General features: G+C 50.3%; 1 long non-coding RNA gene across 2 annotated transcripts; it reads right to left on the bottom strand.

Annotated features, from left to right (window-relative positions):
- Nucleotides 1-337: 337 nt before the first annotated feature.
- LOC115640440 lies at nt 338-16,255 on the bottom strand. Of its 2 annotated transcripts, none has more exons than XR_003997880.1 (3): nt 15,803-16,255; nt 3,740-3,838; nt 338-415 (listed from the first exon to the last, which is right to left on the bottom strand). It is a non-coding gene; the product is annotated as an uncharacterized LOC115640440 (long non-coding RNA). The 2 variants fall into 2 exon arrangements; XR_003997881.1 differs by having other exon boundaries at nt 15,819-16,255.
- Nucleotides 16,256-17,680: the final 1,425 nt, after the last annotated feature.

Here is a 17,680-nt window from a genome sequence, read left to right as displayed (position 1 = left end):
GTAGACGGTCTACTAGCTGGACTGGGAGAATTTGCAGTTGCCTACCTCGATGATGTGGCCATTTTTTCAAACTCCTGGCCCGAACACCTACTCCACCTGGAAAAGGTCTTTGAGCGCATCAGGCAGGCAGGACTAACTGTTAAGGCCAAAAAGTGTCAAATAGGCCAAAACAGAGTGACTTACCTGGGGCACCAGGTGGGTCGAGGAACCATAAACCCCCTACAGGCCAAGGTGGATGCTATCCAAAAGTGGCCTGTCCCACGGTCCAAGAAACAGGTCCAATCCTTCTTAGGCTGGTTACGCTGCTTCTCCTGCTGTTCTGTCTCGTGCTTTCGCTGCCTCTCACTATCCTCTAGCCTTTGTTGCTCCAGCTGTGGCTCGTTTGCTCTCAGCTCCAACTCCATCCGCGTCAGATCTATGGACAGGGAACCAGGTCATGAAGACACCCTTTTGGATGGGTAGCTGGATCTTGTGGACGCCTTGCTGCCAACTCCAGCTGCTCCCTCTGCTGTTCCCACACCTCCTTCTAGCCCCGTTTGAGTCTGGAACCTGCTTCTTAGACTTATCATCCTTCTCCAGCTGTACCATGATGAGCCTCGCAATGCTCCACCTTCTCTCCATGCAGGTCTGTGATGGTTCTATGCCATTTCCTCATTATTCCCTCTAGTAGGCCCCTTATGGCAAGATGTCTCTGGTGCCTTCTGCAACCATCTGCCAGGTGCATTTGGTAACCATTCAACTGCTGCCATCATCTGCCACAGATCCACAGGCAGGTGAGAAATGGGGTGAGGAACCAGGCCCTTTTAAATACTCAAGAGCTTGCTACAGAAAGTGAACCAGCCTTTTCAGCTCTCCGGTGATGGGGCCTTTCTGGGACCCCTGGCTGGGGAAAGCATGACAGAGCATCTCGTCCCCAGGGGCTAAGCTCCAGGGACGGTGCTGCCACGTGACTCTGGGGAGCTCCAATCCATTAAGCCTCAGACAGCTGGGAGCAGTGCTTGCTTCTCCCAGCTAGCTCTGAGGGGGCTAGAGCAGAGGTCTTCATGACACTGTAGTGAGCACAGCACCATGAGCTCCTGGCCTAGCCCCCTGTGTTCCCAGACATGGCCCCCAGGGTGGCCAGGAACCCACCACACAGGGTGAAGCCATGGAGCAGAGTGAGGAAGGGAGATTGGTCAGCTTGTCTCGAGCACGTGAACGAAGGCCATCTGACTTCCAAAGGACTGCTCCAAGCCCAGGGTAGTAAGATTTAAAAGACAGAGGATTCCCCTCTAGGCAAAACTTTAAAGTATTAAAAAAAAACAAACAAAAAAACCAACCAGGAATAAACCTCCCTTTTAGCATAGAGAAAATTCGCAAGCTAAAACAAAAGAGAATCTAATGCATTTTCTTGCTATTACTATTCCTGTAATATTAGATGCATCATTTCAGTAGGAGCTGGATTACGTGATTTTTTTTTTTATTATTTTTTTTCTTCGAGAGAACAACAACACAGAGCTCAAAGCAAAAACCTTCTCCCACAGATTTGAAAGTATCTTCTCCCCTTATTGGTCCCTTTGGTCCTGTGCCAACCGGTTATTTGAGCTTCTTAACCCTTTACAGGTAAAGGAGGATTTTATGCTTCCCTGAGCTGTATGTTCATGACAGGGCCTTTCTCTGCTTGATCTACTTTGTTCCCCAGGTCAGGGCTGGCTCCATCCTGCCTCTCCACCTTCGTGGTGCCTGGCACCTCCCACCCTAGCACAGCTTGGGGTTGGAGCCTAGAGGTGGCAGCTCCTCCCTGCTGGTTGGCCATCTCCAGCCTTGGGGAACTAGCCTTGGTACCAGCCTCCAGCCCATGCTCCAGACATGCCCCCTCTGTATGTAACTCCTCAGCCTAGGGCCAAGGACCGGCTCTGTGCACTTCAATCTCCAGGCCCTAGGGCAGCCCCTTGGTGCCCCCTGCCCAGCACCTGCCCTCTGGGGGATGGGGAGAAGGCCAGTGTGGGGTGCTGCAGAGACAGAGGGTTCTCTGGGGGGGGCACAGCTATGGTGAGAAAAGAGACACCTATACCCTGGGAAGGGAAGGTGACCCCTGCTCTATAGGAGCTGCCTCCCCCAGGGAGGGAAAGGGGCTTCTGCTTTATAAGGGCTGACCCCCCCCATGATGGGATCCCTGGGGTACAAGCTGGAAGTAGGGTGCCACTCTGCCATCTTCACTCTCCAGCCTGGGCTGTCTCTCAGGATGCTTTGCTATTATCACTCAGCACCACAGCAGGTGGAGCCCTACACCAGCTAGATTGCATGAAGGCACCCAAAGCCTCTCATGAATCACACAGTGAAAGGCATCAGCCAATTCCCCCTGGCTCCCCGACCTTGCACCCCTGAGCTGTACTGCCCTGCCCTGGGCAGGGCCTGACCACTGTAAGTTTATTATCCAGTCCGCCCCTCCCTCAGTGTGGAGAGGATACGCAGCAGCTTTTGTATCTGAGCTGAGGTTTCCCAAGCACTTCAAGCAAAACACAGTGTTTTATGTAAAATATAAAACAGGATTATTAGCTGCAGAAAGATTGATTTTTAGGTGATAGGCATAAGGACAGATGGTTTCCAATAAAAATAAGCACACAACCTAAATTGTAAACCTTATTGCAGTAGGCAGTATTTAGATGAAGCAGTGTTTTCACCCCACCGGATGTTACAGTCCTTAATACACAGACTTCCCCCTGAAGCCTGGACCAGTCTTCTCAGTGTCCCAGTTATTTCCAGCATAAGTGGGAGAGGAGACCAAGGCATGCTGCCACTGTTACCTATTTTATATCCTTAGCCGTATCCATGTGCCTAGGAGATGCTTGCCCAGACATGGCCTGGTGGGCTTCACTGAGTCATTGGGTTGAGCAATCCCCCGGTGTGGTCTTGTGCTACTGAGTCATGGGGTTGAGGAGTCCCCATTGTGTGGTGCTTGCTCAACTGTCATTGAATTATAAATCCCTTGACTACAGCTCCCCTGCTGATTAATGGTCGTGGAGGACCCCCTGGGAGTAGTTCACCTTCTTTGTATGTCCCTAATAAACTTACAACATCTCTCAGGAACAACCATACAGCACAATCTCATAACTTGATACATACTAATGATATACACATTTGGATAGAACAATGGGTTTCAGCAGATCTCTTACAGGGCATGCTTTGTCTGAAACATATAATCATATGACAATGGTGAATATGGGGGTCCAGGGTGCTGCTTTGAGGCACAGAATGCCCAAGGAGAGGAAGGGCCCTTCACTCTATAGGGACATCTGGGTGAGGTCCCCTTGCTCCCCTCCCCTTCCCCAGTCACTGCCGCCCACAGAGCAGGGTTCCAGGAGGACCCACCCACCCACTGCCAAGGCCACATCTGGGGAGATTTGAAAAGTGCCCGCCTCCCTGTGGCACCTGTTGCAGACTCCAATAGACTCCAACAGGAGAGCCCCTTTGCACAAAGTCCAGGGAACATTAGCTGACTAGTGGGATGCTAGTATCTTTTCAGTCAACTTTTTAACCTGAGCAGGATTTCTCAAATCTGGATACTCACCTATTCTTAACCAGCCAACAATTTATTAATGCACCCAGAACCACATTAATACATAGTAAGCAGTTCAACCTTAAATGTCGACACAATTGCCTGGATGTGCTATACACACAATACAGTCCCACAAGCAGTGCTCCAAGACTAGAGTTGCGGTTCAGCAGTTATACCAGGGAACAATGCAAGTTTACTTACAATCATCAATTCTCAGTTGTTTAGTATCTCCCGCATTGCTCACGCTGCTCAGGTGCACTTTCCTGAGGTGCTTTGAAGAGGGTGGTTACTTCTCTTTGACTACATTGGTCCAAAGGGGACAGGGTTAGAATATTAAAAGCAATGGCTTAAAACAATTCATTTCAACCTCTCTGAAGTGAATTTGCTTGGACTTATAAAGGAGTTAAAATCTAACATATGGCTATCATAGACAATTAGGGTTGGAAGAGCCCTCAGGAGGTATCTAGTCCAACCCCCTGCTCAAAGCAGGACCAATCCCCAACTAAATCATCCCAGCCAGGGCTTTGTCAAACTGGGCCTTAAAAACCTCTAAGGATGGAGATCCCACCACCTCCCTAGGTAACCCATTCCAGTGTTTCACCACCCTCCTAGTGAAATAGGTTTTCCTAATATCCAACCTAAACCTCCCCCACTGCAACTTGAGACCATTGCTCCTTGTTCTGTCATCTGCCACCACTGAGAACAGCTGAGCTCCATCCTCTTTGGAACCCCCCTTCAGGTAGTTGAAGGCTCCTATCAAATCCCCCCTTTTCGCTCCTAAATAAACCCAGTTGCCTCAGCCACTCCTTGTAAGTCATGTGCCCCAGCCCCCCTAATCATTTTTGTTCCCCTCCGCTGGACTCTCTCCAATTTGTCCACATCCTTTCTGTAGTGGGGGGCCCAGAACTGGATGCAGTACTCCAGATGTGGCCTCACCATTGCTGAATAGAGGGGAATAATCACTGCCCTCTTTTTAGGCAAGAGTTAAAAATTCAGTTAGCAGCTGAGACAAACACATGTGACTAATATAGCCCTTCTGCCCATCAGAATTGGCCAGCAACAAGGGCCGGGTTCAGTATCTAGGGGTTCCGTTTCAATAACACAATGCAAAACGCTCAACTCCCCACCCAGTGACCTGGGACAATTATATAGCACCCCCTTGGGTGCCTCTAAGAGGCAATACTTCCCCTCTCGCAGGCACAGAGTCTGAGTGTAGCAAGATCATTTTAATAAAGGAGGGAAACGTTGTGGCATTATGTTGGGGAAGCACCAAAAAACAGGATTCATAACACAAACCATGGGCAAAAACCCCACCCCCAAGTAAGTTTGGCAGTGTCCTTAAGTCCAGTAACCTCACAGTCACCCTCAGGCTACGTCTACACTACAGCATAAAATCGAAATTACTAAAACCGGTTTTATAAAACCGATATTATAAAATCGATTTTATGCATCCACACTAGGGCACATTAATTCGGTGGTGTGCGTCCATGGTCCTAGGCTACCATCGATTTCCGGAGCGGTGCACTCTGGGTAGCTACATTAAAGGAATGAGACCAATAACTTTGATTTCCGTCCACACTAACCCTAAATCGATATAGTAATATCGATTTTAGGGTTAATCCTCTCGTTGGGGAGGAGTACAGAAATCGATTTTAAGAGCCCTTAAAATCGATTTAAGTGCCTTGTAGTGTGGATGGGTACAGAGTTAAATCGATTTAATGCTGTTTAAATCGATTTAACTGTGTAGTGTGGACCAGGCCTCACTCACAGTTTCTGTCTTTGGTCAGTGCAGCCCCCAGAGTTCAGAAGTTCATCTGCAGAGTTTACCTCCCAGACTGAGTGGAAGTGGGGGGAGGTATGGAGGGCAGCTTACATGCTCCACTGCTCAGGTCAACGGTTGATTGCCGTATTTCTCAGCAGGGTTCTGCTACAGTTTTCACCACCAGCTGCTCCTCTCCGCTAGCTATCCTGCTAGCCGCTCACCAATATGTCTTCAGCTCCCCACTTAACACAGCTCTCACTAACTTTAGCTCTTTAGTCAATTCAGCTGTTAGCAGGGGAGCCCCAGTGCTGGCACACTCAGAACCACTTGCCCAAAGTAGGTCTAATGCTTAGACTTAGGAATCAGTGAGTTCAACTCTGCAGCATGTAACAAGACTCCTAATGGAGTCAAAATTAGCTTGTCATTGTATAGTGGAGAGCATCAAAGGGGCCCATACTACCAGGTACACATACCTGTCCCCAGCCTCTCTCAGTTCACTGGATTCTGGAACCCATGTCCCTGCCTAGCAAGTGTTACTTAGTTGAGGGCGAGTCCCTCTCATAAAATGCCAAGTACAGTTCTATGTCCTTGATCCCATAATCAGGATAACAACACTTTATTACTCCTGCTCCAATAAAAAAGGGACTAGGGGTCCCACAGCAGCCAACGTGACCATTTGGGCAAGTCGTCCCTCCATGGGAGTGCCCATGCAACCAAGATCAGCCCCTGAAGTCCTTTTCCACCGCTCACCACCAGATGTCAGGGTAGAGCTCATTCTGACTGTTTACACTAACAAGCAGAAATACCAGAGGCCCAAGGACAGTGGCAGCTGTAAACACTTGATAGACTTACATGATCAGATGTTCACCTAGTAACTCGACCTCTTGGTAAGAAAGAACAGTACAAACCTCTGCCACAGCTCTCTGGATATCTGTAAACACTCACCTCACCCGACCCCTTCTCCTTAAGGTGGTCATAGATAATTGATATAATCCAAATAGTTTTGTGCGTATGTTCTGCTCCTGTCATTATCATGGTCTCTCTCTCTCTGAAACAATCTTTGTCTCTGTAAGTACAAGATAAATACAAATTAAATTGTAAGAAAAATGTATTTAATTGGTCACTGTAGGACCATACTTTTGAAGCTGTTTTTCAGTTTTCCTGGTACAGTGAATAAACCCCTTCAGTATTGTTTGTGCCTACCTGATTCTTGGGGAAAAGAATCTCCTTGCTTCACACCTTGATCTGCTGGCAATGCTCCTACTAATGCAACCCAATATGCCATTAGCCTTCTGGCAACAAGGGCACACAATTGACTAACATCCAGCTTCTCGTCCACTGTAATTCCAAGGTCCTTTTCTGCAGAACTGCCGCTTCGCCAGTCAGTCCCCAGCCTGTAGCAGTGCATGGGATTCTTTCATCCTAAGTGCAGGACTCTGCACTTGTCCTTGTTGAACTTCGTCAGATTTCTTTTGGCCCAATCCTCCAATTTGCCTAGGTCACTCTGGACCGTATCCCTACCCTCCAGTGTATCTACCTCTCTCCCCAGCTTCGTGTCATCCACAAACTTGCTGAGGGTGCAATCCATCCCACCATCCAGATCATTGATGAAGATGTTGAACAAAACCAGCCCCAGGACTGACCTGTGGGACACTCTGCGGTCAACTAGACATGGAGCCATTGATCACTACCTGTGGAGCCCGACAATCTAGCCAGCTTTCTATCCACCTGATAGGCCATTCATCCAATCCATACTTCTTTAACTTGCTGGCAAGAATACTGTGGGAGACCGTATCAAAAGCTTTGCTAAAGTCAAGGTATATCACATCCACCACTTTCTCCATATCCACAGAGCCAGTTATTTCATCACAGAAGGCAGTCAGGCTGGTCAAGCATGACTTGCCCTTGGTGAATTCATGCTGATTGTTCCTGATCACCTTCCTCTCCTACAAGAGCTGCAGAATGGATTCCTTGAGGACCTGCTCCATGATTTTTCCAAGGACTGAGGTGTAGTTCCCTGGATTATTATTCTCCCCTTTTTTAAAGATGGGCACTATATTTTCCTTTTTCCAATCGTCCAGGACCTCCCCCAATAGCCATTAGTTTTCAAAGATAATGTCCAATGGCTCTGCAATCACATCAGCCAATTCTCTCAGGGCCCTCGGATGCATTGCATCTGGCCCCATGGACTTGTGCATGTCCAGCTTTTCTAAATAGTCCTTAACCTGTTCTTTCACCACAGAGGGCTGGACCTCCTCCCCATACTGTGTTGCCCAGTGCAGCGGTCTGGGAGTTGACCTTTTCTGAGAAGACTTAGGCAAAAAAAACATTGAGTACTTCAGCTTTTTCCAAACCATCAGTCACTAGGTTGCCTCCCCCATTCAGGAAGGGTCCCACACTTTCCCTGACCACCTTCTTGTTGCTAACATACCTGTAGAAACCCTTCTTGTTACCCTTCACATCCCTTGCTAGCTGCAACTCCAATTGTACTTTGGCCTTTCTGATTACACCCCAGTAGGCTCGAGCGATATTTTTATACTTCTCTCTAGTGAGGTCTCACTAGGGAGCATAGACTCAGCAAAATAACTCATAAGTATTGATATTAAGAACAGAAGGGAAATATAATCTTTGAGATGGAATCTCCGTTTTTCCGCTTGGCACTGAAATTGGGGAGAGTACTTTCTTATCGGAGGAATTTTAAGTTTGGTTCATTTCAAGGATTGTATTTCATTACCTGCCCGTGCTATCATTTGGGATCCTCCTTCTAAGTAATTTTTCTTAATATCCCAAAGTTCTATCCTGGTTGATATCTTTCAACATTTCTCTGTCCTTGTGCCAGACAAAGCCTATCAGAGTCATAGGGCGAATCGGAGCGACTGCTCTGGGCCCTGTCCTGATGGGTGGTGGGTGAACCACCATTTTGGGAAGACAAGCCTGCCAGCCTCGCCCCTTCTGCCCAAGGCTCTGCCCCCCCACACACACTGGAGCTCCAAAACCCCTTCCCACCCTGTAAAAGGAGAAGCCCTGACTCTGAGGGGGCCCCACGACCAGAGAAGCCCGGCCCGCCCACTCCAGCTACATCGGGCTGAGCCTCTGTCACCAGCCCCCCCGACTCATCCCACCTCACCCCACCCAAGGACCAAGCTGAGCTGCTGGTCTCCCCACCCCTGAGCCCCCCTCCCCCTCGCAAGAATCGGGCCAAGCCACCAGTTTCCCTGACAGCCAGGCAAGGCCGAGCCCCTGGCCTTCCCCAGCACTGGGCCAGCCCCAGCGGCAAGCTGGGCTGGGCTGGGCTGAGCCATCAGCTTCCCCCAGCACGATGCCGAGCGCTGTGCCTCGAGTGCCTGCCGGGCTGAGTCAGGCAGAGTCAGGCCAGGCCGAGCCGCCATCCCCCTAGCGCCAGCTCCTCCTGCCCCTGAAGGCCACACTCCCCACACTGAGCTGCCGGCCCCAGCAACCAGCCGAGCCTGCTCCGTCCACTGGCTGGTGGTTCTCCACGTCCCTCCTCAATCCCTCGTCCCAAGGAGGAGGGATGCAGCGAGTAGTGGGGATGGGAGGTGGTGTGGAGTGGAGGAGGTGGTGGGGGTCTCGGGGAAGGACTGGGGCCACCGCAGCCCAGGTGTCTGGCCGTGGGTCAGCGGCAGCACCATGGAAGGCCAGTGCGATTGGCCAGTGCGGTTGATCCCAGAAGAGACAAATCTATCACTTCTGCCCTGGGCCCCACATCCCCATAGGGATGGCCCTGTTGCCTATGATTCTCGAATGCAACAGTTCTTTACAGTTAAAACCAATGAACCCCTTATAATCTTCTCAAGTTGGAGGACAGACTCTGCAGTCTTTGCTTATACAAAAGCATTTCACATTATTTAGGACTTACAACAGAAAAGCTTTTTGTAGCTCAAATGTTTCCTCCCTCACAAACAGAAGTTGGTCCAATAAAAGATACTACCTCCCCCACTTTGTCTCTCTAAGGCCTGGTCTACACGATTTTAGGTCGAATTTAGCAGTGTTACCTTGATTTAACCCTGGATCCGTTCACATGACAAAGCACTTTTTTTTTATTTAAAAGGCTCTTTAAATTGATTTCTTACTCCACCTCCGACGAGGGGATTAGCGCTGAAATCGGCCTTGCCGGGTCGAATTTGGGGTAGTGTGGACTCAGTTGGACAGTACTGGCCTCCAGGAGCTATCCCAGAGTGCTCCATTGTGACCGCTTTGGACAGCACTCTCAACTCAGATGCACTGGCCAGGTAAATAGGAAAAGCTCTGCGAACTTTTGAATTTCATTTCCTGTTTGGCTAGCGTGGCGAGCTGGTCAGCACAGGTGACCATGCAGAGCTCATCAGCAGAGGTGACCATGGAGTCCCAGAATCGCAAAAGAGCTCCAGCATGGACCATACAGGAGGTACTGGATCCGATCGCTGTATGGGGAGACAAATCCGTGCTCACTGAACTCCGCTGCAGTAAAGGAAATGCCAAAACATTTGAAAAAGTCTTCAAGGACATGAAGAACAGAGGCTATAACAGGGACCCACAGCAGTGCCACATGAAAATTAAGGACCTAAGGCAAGCCTTCCAAAAAAACAGAGGCAAATGGCCACTGCGGGTCAGAGCCCCAAATATGCTGCTTCTATAAAGAGCTGCCTGCCATTCTAGGGGGTGCAGCCACCAGTACCTCAACCCTGTGCTTTGACTCCATAAATGGAGTAGGACAGAACACGGAAGCAGTTTTGGGGGACGAGGAAGATGATGATGAGGAAGTTGAAGATAGCTCACAGCAAGGAAGCGAAGAAACCAGTTTCCCCAGCAGGAAAGGCAGCAGGAGCACAGACCACTACTACAGCCCCTGTGTAACCAACCACCGTCCTCCCCAAGTTCCATAGCCTCCTCACCCAGATGCCCAAGAACGCGGTGGGGGGGCCTCCGGCCATCTAGCCACTCTACCCCAGCGGATTGCCCGAGCAATAGAAGGCTGGCCTTCAATAAGTTTTAAAGATTTTAAGTTTTAAAGTGCAGTGTGACCTTGTCCTTCCCTCCTCCCCCACCCCTCCCAGGCTACCTTGGCAATTAACACTCTATTTGTGTGATGAATTAATAAAGAATGCATGAATGTGAAGCAACAATGACTTTATTGCGTCTGCAAGTGGTGATCGAAGAGGGGACGGGAGGATGGTTAGCTTACAGGGAAGTAGAGTGAACCAAGGGGGGGGGGCTTCATCAATGAAAAACAAACAGAATTTTCACACCATAGCCTGGCCAGTCATGAAACTGGTTTTCAAAGGTTCTTTGTTGCCCACCGCACTCTCCTGTACTCTTCTAACCGCCCTGGTGTCTGGCTGCATGTAATCAGCAGCCAGACAATTTGCCTCAACCTCCCACCCTGCCATAAACATCTCCCCCTTACTCTCACAAATATTGTGGTTCACACAGCAAGCAGTAATAACAATGGGAATATTGGTTTCGCTGAGGTCTTTCTGAGTCAGTAAACTGCTCCAGCGCACTTTTAAACATCCAAATGCACGTTCTACCACCATTCTGCACTTGCTCAGCCTATAGTTGAACAGCTCCTAATTACCGTCCAGGCTGCCTGTGTACGGCTTCATGAGCCATGGCATTAAGAGGTAAGCTGGGTCCCCAAGGATAACTATAGGCATTTCAACATCCCCAGTGGTTGTTTTCTGGTCTGGGAAGAAAGTCCCTTCCTGCAGCTTTTGAAACAGATGAGAGTTCCTGAAGATGCAAGCATCATGTAGCTTTCCCGGCCATCCCACATTGATGTTGGTGAAACATCCCTTGTGATCCACCAGTGCTTGCAGCAGCATTGAAAAGTACCCCTTGCAGTTTATGTACTCGCTGGCTTGGTGCTCTGGTGCCAAGATAGGGATATGTGTTCCATCTATCGCCCCACCACAGTTAGCGAATCCCATTGCAGCAAAGCCATCCACTATCGCCTGCACATTTCCCAGAATCACTACCCTTGATATCAGCAGCTCTTTGATTGTGTTGGCTGCTTGGATCATAGCAGCCCCCACAGTAGATTTTCCCACTCCAAATTGATGCCTGACTGACCAGGTGTTGCAAGCTTCCACAGGGCTATCGCCACTTGCCTGTGAACTGTGAGGGCTGCTCTCATCTTGGTATTCTGGTGCTTCAGGGCAGGGGAAAGCAAGTCACAAAGTTCCATGAAAGTGCCCTTACGCATGCGAAAGTTTCGCAGCCACTGGGAATCGTCCCAGACCTGCAACAATATGCGGTCCCACCAGTCTGTGCTTGTTTCCCGGGCCCAGAATCTGCATTCCACGGCATGAACCTGCCCCATTAACACCATGATGTGCACATTGCCGGGGCTTGTACTTTGTGAGAAGTCTATGTCCTCATCACTCTCGTTATCGCACTGCTGTCACCTCCTCTCCTGGTTTTGCTTTGGCAGGTTCTGGTTCTGCATATACTGCAGGATAATGCGCTTGGTGTTTACAGAGCTCAGAATTGCCGTGGTGATCTTAGCAGGCTCCATGTTCCCAGTGCTATGGCATCTGTGCTGAAAAAAGGGGCAAGACAATTGTCTGCCGTTGCTCTGACAGAGGGAGGGGCGACTGATGACATGGCTTACAGGGAATTAAAATTAACAAAGCGAGTGGCTTTGCACCAAGGAGAAACATAAACAACTGTCACACAGAATGTCCCCCTCAAGGACTGAACTCAAAACCCTGGGTTTAGCAGGCCGTTGATTTCACAGCAGGAGGAAGGGGGGAAGCAAATGAATGTAAAACAAATCAGGTCCATTTCTTGTTTTGATCCACTCCATCTATCTTTTACATCTTAGGCTGGCAGCAGATGGTGCAGTATGACTACTAGCCATCATCATCTCCTGGGTGCTCGGCAGAAGATGCTGCATTACAATTGCTAGCCATTGTCATCTCCTGGGTGCTCGGCAGAAGATGGGAATGACCTGGCTGAGTCACTCCCATGTCTGCCCAGGTGCCCTGACCAACCTCCCTGAGGTCAGCTAAAAGAGCACCCAGGACTACAATGATGACGGACACCAGTCGTAATGCACCATCTGCTGCCAAAAGGCAATGAGTTGCTGCTATGTAGCAATGCAGTCCCATGTCTGCCAGAACCCAGGAGACGTACAGTGACAGTAAGCTGAGTGGGCTCTATGCTTGCTGTGGTATGGAGTATGCACAGGTAACCCAGGAAAAAAGGTGTGAAAAGATTGTCTGCCATTGCTTTCCCAGAGAGAGGGAGGGAGAGGGGTGCCTGACAACATGTACCCAGAACTACCCGTGACAATGTTTTTTGCCCCATCAGACATTGGGATCTCAACCCAGAATTCCAATGGGCAGCAGAGACTGTGGGAACTGTGGGATAGCTAGCCACTGCTACCCACAGTGCAATGCTCTGGAAGTCGATGATAGCTTTGGTACTCTTGACACAGTTCGCCAACTTAATGCACTTAGAGCATTTTGTGTGGGAACACACACAATCGACTGTATAAAAATGATTTCTAAAAAAAGACCTATAAATTCAACCTAATTTTGTAGTGTAGACATATCCTAATAGAACAAGAAACTTCTTCCATATACAGAAGGATATGGATCTGAATCGCAAAGCAAACAAATGTGCAGATTCTAATTTGGGGTGAAAGATTATTCTCAGTCTATTTGATTTACAAGTGTAAGCAGAGTCAGGATGAGCGCTGCCCCGACATCTGGTGGTGAATTGTAGGGAATGTGGAAAGAATTCCAAGAATTTCAAAGAATGGGGAAAGATTTGCATTGGCATCCACCCCCCACTTAGCATAAGCCCACGGCAGACTGGAATGGTTATTTTAACAGCTCTGGGATCCCCAATTTCTTTGTTATTGGGGCAGGAAAAAAAAAGTTTGTCACCCTGATTGTGTGAATGGGGAGCTGTGGGACTGCTTTGTGACAGAGATGACTCAACCTCAGTTGGGTGGTACTTGCTAAACATGGGACATGGGTTCCAACTCCCTATGAGTTGAGAGAGGCTGTGTGTGTGTGTGTGTGTGTGTGTGTGTGTGTGTGTGTGTGTGTGTGTGTGTGTGTGTGTGTGTGTGTGTGTGTGTGTGTGTGTGTGTGTGTGAGAGATGGGCCCCTTGTGAGGGCCTGGAACACCAATTGCACATCCTCCTCTCTCCACTGTGGAATGTCAGAGTTGATTTTTTTTATTCCTGTAAGAATCCAGATATGGGTTACTGAGCTGAACTCACTTTTGGCTAATGGTGCACTAGCACTAGGGCTCCCCTACTAAGAGCTGAGATCACTAAAAGTTGAAATCACTAAAGAGCTGAAATTACTGAGCTGAGAGCACTGAGTACAGTGCTAACTAGTGGGGGAGCCTGAAGCTATACTGTGGAACAGAGTGGCTGGTAGAGTGGAGCAGTTTGTGGGGATGGCTGGTGGAGCAGAGTGGCTGGCAGAGTGGAGTAGCCCACAGAGTGAGCTGAGCTGAGCAGTTTGCAGGGAGAACTGGAGCAGCTCATGGGACAGCTGGTGGAGCGGAGCAGTTTGTGAGGACGGCTGGAGGAGCAGAGTGGAGCGGCCGGTAAAGCGGAGCAGTTCGTGGAGAAGGTGGGAGCAGAACCCATGAAGAGGCAGGGCAGTTGGCCCCGGACCACGTAGGGTGCCCCTTTCTACCAGGCTGGGGGGAGGGACCTCTGCAGATAGATTCTCCAACTTTGGGGCTCACTGACCCAGGACAGAGACTTTTGGATTGTGGGACTTTTGGGACTGTGGGTGATTTGGGGGTTGCTGGACTCAAGAGCCCAGGAAAGAAAACACAGCCCAATTTCCTGAGGTGGGTCTTTGCTCACGGTTTGGTCTAGGAACTCTAGTTGAAGTGTTTTCCCAATTTAGTGTTTGTTGTTTATCTCATGTATTAAACCTTTTCTGCTACACCGAGACTCTGTGCTTGCGAGAGGGGAAGCATTGCCTCTTTGAGGCACCTAGGGGTGTGTGTAAGATTTTCCCAGGTCACTGGGTGGGGGCTCGAGCTGGTTTGGCATTGGGTTATTGAAACAGAACCCCTGGATACTGAACCCGGCCCTTGTTGCTGCCAACTCAGAGGGGCAGAAGGGTTACACATGTATTTGATTAAATGGAAATTGAAGGGGCTTTGAAATATGCTGAATTTTAAAAGACCATATTGCAAAGATTTCAAATGATCCCTGAGGTTAAGGTTCAGAAACCTCAGAATGTGGGATAAAGTGAGCCATAGACAATAAGTATACAAGATATGTGACCTGATGACAAAATGGGCAAAGGAGCAGAGAATTACGACCAGTTATTTGATCTCTTTGCCCAGGAACATTTCTTGCACATGTGTTCTGAGGAGAGCAGAGAAGCTGTTTGGGATAAATCCCTGGGTTCTGAACAGGAGGCAGTAGATCTGGCTATTTCCTATGTGCAAGCCAGAGAGTCCAATGAAAAAGAGAAGGACAGATGCTGAGTGTAAAGAAGGGACCCTGTTTTACCCCTGGAAAGGGGGAGGGTGGTTTGGAACCCAGGCACTCACCTCCCCAGAACAAATCCCTCCTGCTAATCACATTTGCAGAATCTCTTCTGAGACATAGGACAGTTCAAGAAAGTGTTTCATATGTAACTTCACTGAACCCCGGAGGGACAACTGCCATGAGTAAAGGGAATCCTAACCCACACGCCATCCAGAACCAGGTTAACACAGCTACGGTAAACCCAGGACCCACAGAAGTGTGGGAGAGGTTCCTGATGAATTGTGTACGTTACCCATTGGAGGTTCCTACCGACTTTCTTAAGGTTCCCAAAGTGAGTAACATAGAACGCCTGGGGTGGAGGGATGCTGGTGCCCAGATTTCTACTCAGAGAGGGCATGGTCAGGTAGATGGACATGGTACCTGGGGAAATGTGGAACTCCTGGCCCGGGAGAAATTTAAAACCACTCTGCCTTTGACTAACATGCACTTGCAGGAGGAGGGGCTAGAAGGCCTTTTGGAAATTGGTGCATCGGGCTGCATTCCAGCCAGAGTGCTCACAGGTAACCACCTATTCACTATGGCTAAGGCTGGTAACATAGCAACCCACAGCCATAAGGAACATTGCTCTATGATGCCCGGTGGGAATTGTGGAGGCAGAGAAATGCCAAAGGCACTGGCTGAGCCAAGGGAAAGTCTCTCCAGGGATAAAGATAGAGGGGCCACTCCCAGTGCAGGAGGCAGCTCAGAGCTGGCAGCCGACAGGGTGAATTAGAGGAATTTGCAGCAGAGCAGACTCAGCCCTACAAAGCACAAGGGGCATCATCTCCAAGGTTCCCCAGCTAGGGAAACAGGGCCAGGTTTTTTGAGGAGGAGGGTGTTACCTAGGTTCCCCTAAAAACCAACCCAGGATTACACTTGTATTAGTTTTATTACAATGCCGCTGTTAGGTCAGATAGAAAAGAGATGGAGCTTATTTATACACACACACATTCGCTGCATTCATACCCTCATGTACACACACACTTACACAGACAGAGAGTTACCAGAGACAGCATGGAGGCCAAGAAGCCGAAGCATGGTAGATCTGGTGTGTCTGTCTGCAGTCACGAATCCAGGCTGCTGAGAGGGTCAAGAAGCAGGGGCTTGTGTGCATGCCTTCTTCCTCTTATTTCTAGAATTGGGCGGCTCCTGTCACGTACACTGAGTTTCCTTTCTGTGTCCGTCACCGAGAAGCATTCCCAAACCAGTTCCTTTCATGCATGCCAGGTTCTTCTTTTCTTTTCAGCACTTCATGACTGCCTTCTCAGGGCAGATTATATCAGACGCTCCTGGCTCCGGGCTCCTTTCTCCTTGCAGTTCCTCTCCGCCCAGTCCCACATACACTCCCTTGTTCACACTCCCTCGTTCACACTATCTCTGAAGGATGGGATATTACAAAGCTTGGAAGGTCATACAAGTGTGTCATAGCATTCCCTCTCAGATCTGAACCTTAGGCCATGTCTACATCTAAAATTTTGCAGCGCTGGTTGTTACAGCTGTATTAGTACAGCTGTATAGGGCCAGCGCTGCAGAGTGGCCACACTTACAGCAACCAGCGCTGCAAGTGGTGTTAGATGTGGCCACACTGCAGCGCTGTTGGGCGGCTTCAAGGGGGGTTCCGGGAACGCGAGAGCAAGCCGGGGAAGGAGACCAGCTTCGCCGCGGTCTGCTCTCGCGTTCCCGGAGCCACCCTGCAAACCGCAGGGAAGGAGACCTGCTTGCTCGGGGTTCCGGGAACGAGAGAGCAAGCCGGGGAAGGAGACCAGCTTCGCCGCGGTTTGCTCTCGCGTTCCCGGAACCCCGAGCAAGCAGGTCTCCTTCCCTGCGGTTTGCAGGGTGGCTCCGGGAACGCGAGAGCAAACCGCGGCGAAGCTGGTCTCCTTTCCCGGTTTGCACTCTCGTTCCCCGAACCGCCGAGCAAGCGGTTCTCCTTCCCTGCGGTTTGCAGGGTGGCTCCGGGAACGAGAGAGCAAACCGGGAAAGGAGACCAGCTTCGCCGCGGTTTGCTCTCGCGTTCCCGGAGCCACCCTGCAAACCGCAGGGAAGGAGACCTGCTTGCTCGGGGTTCCGGGAACAAGAGAGCAAACCGCGGCGAAGCTGGTCTCCTTCCCCGGCTTTCTCTCTCGTTCCCGGAACCCCGAGCAAGCGGTTCTCCTTCCCTGCGGTTTGCAGGGTGGCTCCGGGAACGAGAGAGCAAACCGGGAAAGGAGACCAGCTTCGCCGCGGTTTGCTCTCACGTTCCCGGAGCCACCCTGCAAACCGCAGGGAAGGAGAACCGCTTGCTCGGCGGTTCGGGGAACGAGAGAGCAAACCGGGAAAGGAGACCAGCTTCGCCGCGGTTTGCTCTCGCGTTCCCGGAGCCACCCTGCAAACCGCAGGGAAGGAGACCTGCTTGCTCGGGGTTCCGGGAACGAGAGAGCAAACCGCGGCGAAGCTGGTCTCCTTCCCCGGCTTGCTCTCTCGTTCCCGGAACCCCGAGCAAGTGGTTCTCCTTCCCTGCGGTTTGCAGGGTGGCTCCGGGAACGAGAGAGCAAACCGGGAAAGGAGACCAGCTTCGCCGCGGTTTGCTCTCGCGTTCCCGGAGCCACCCTGCAAACCGCAGGGAAGGAGAACCGCTTGCTCGGCGGTTCGGGGAACGAGAGAGCAAACCGGGAAAGGAGACCAGCTTCGCCGCGGTTTGCTCTCGCGTTCCCGGAGCCACCCAGCAAACCGCAGGGAAGGAGACCTGCTTGCTCGGGGTTCCGGGAACGAGAGAGCAAACCGGGAAAGGACACCAGCTTGATTACCAGAGGCTTCCTCGTTCCACGGAGGTCAAGAAAAGCGCTGGTAAGTGTCTACATTGGATTACCAGCGCTGGATCACCAGC

The sequence above is a fragment of the Gopherus evgoodei genome, unplaced genomic scaffold, assembly GCF_007399415.2.
Source record: "Gopherus evgoodei ecotype Sinaloan lineage unplaced genomic scaffold, rGopEvg1_v1.p scaffold_31_arrow_ctg1, whole genome shotgun sequence".
In the NCBI taxonomy this organism is placed as follows: Eukaryota; Metazoa; Chordata; order Testudines; family Testudinidae; genus Gopherus; species Gopherus evgoodei.
The sequence above is the reverse complement of the archived record's forward strand: the minus strand, read 5'-3'. Positions and strand labels throughout refer to the sequence as shown.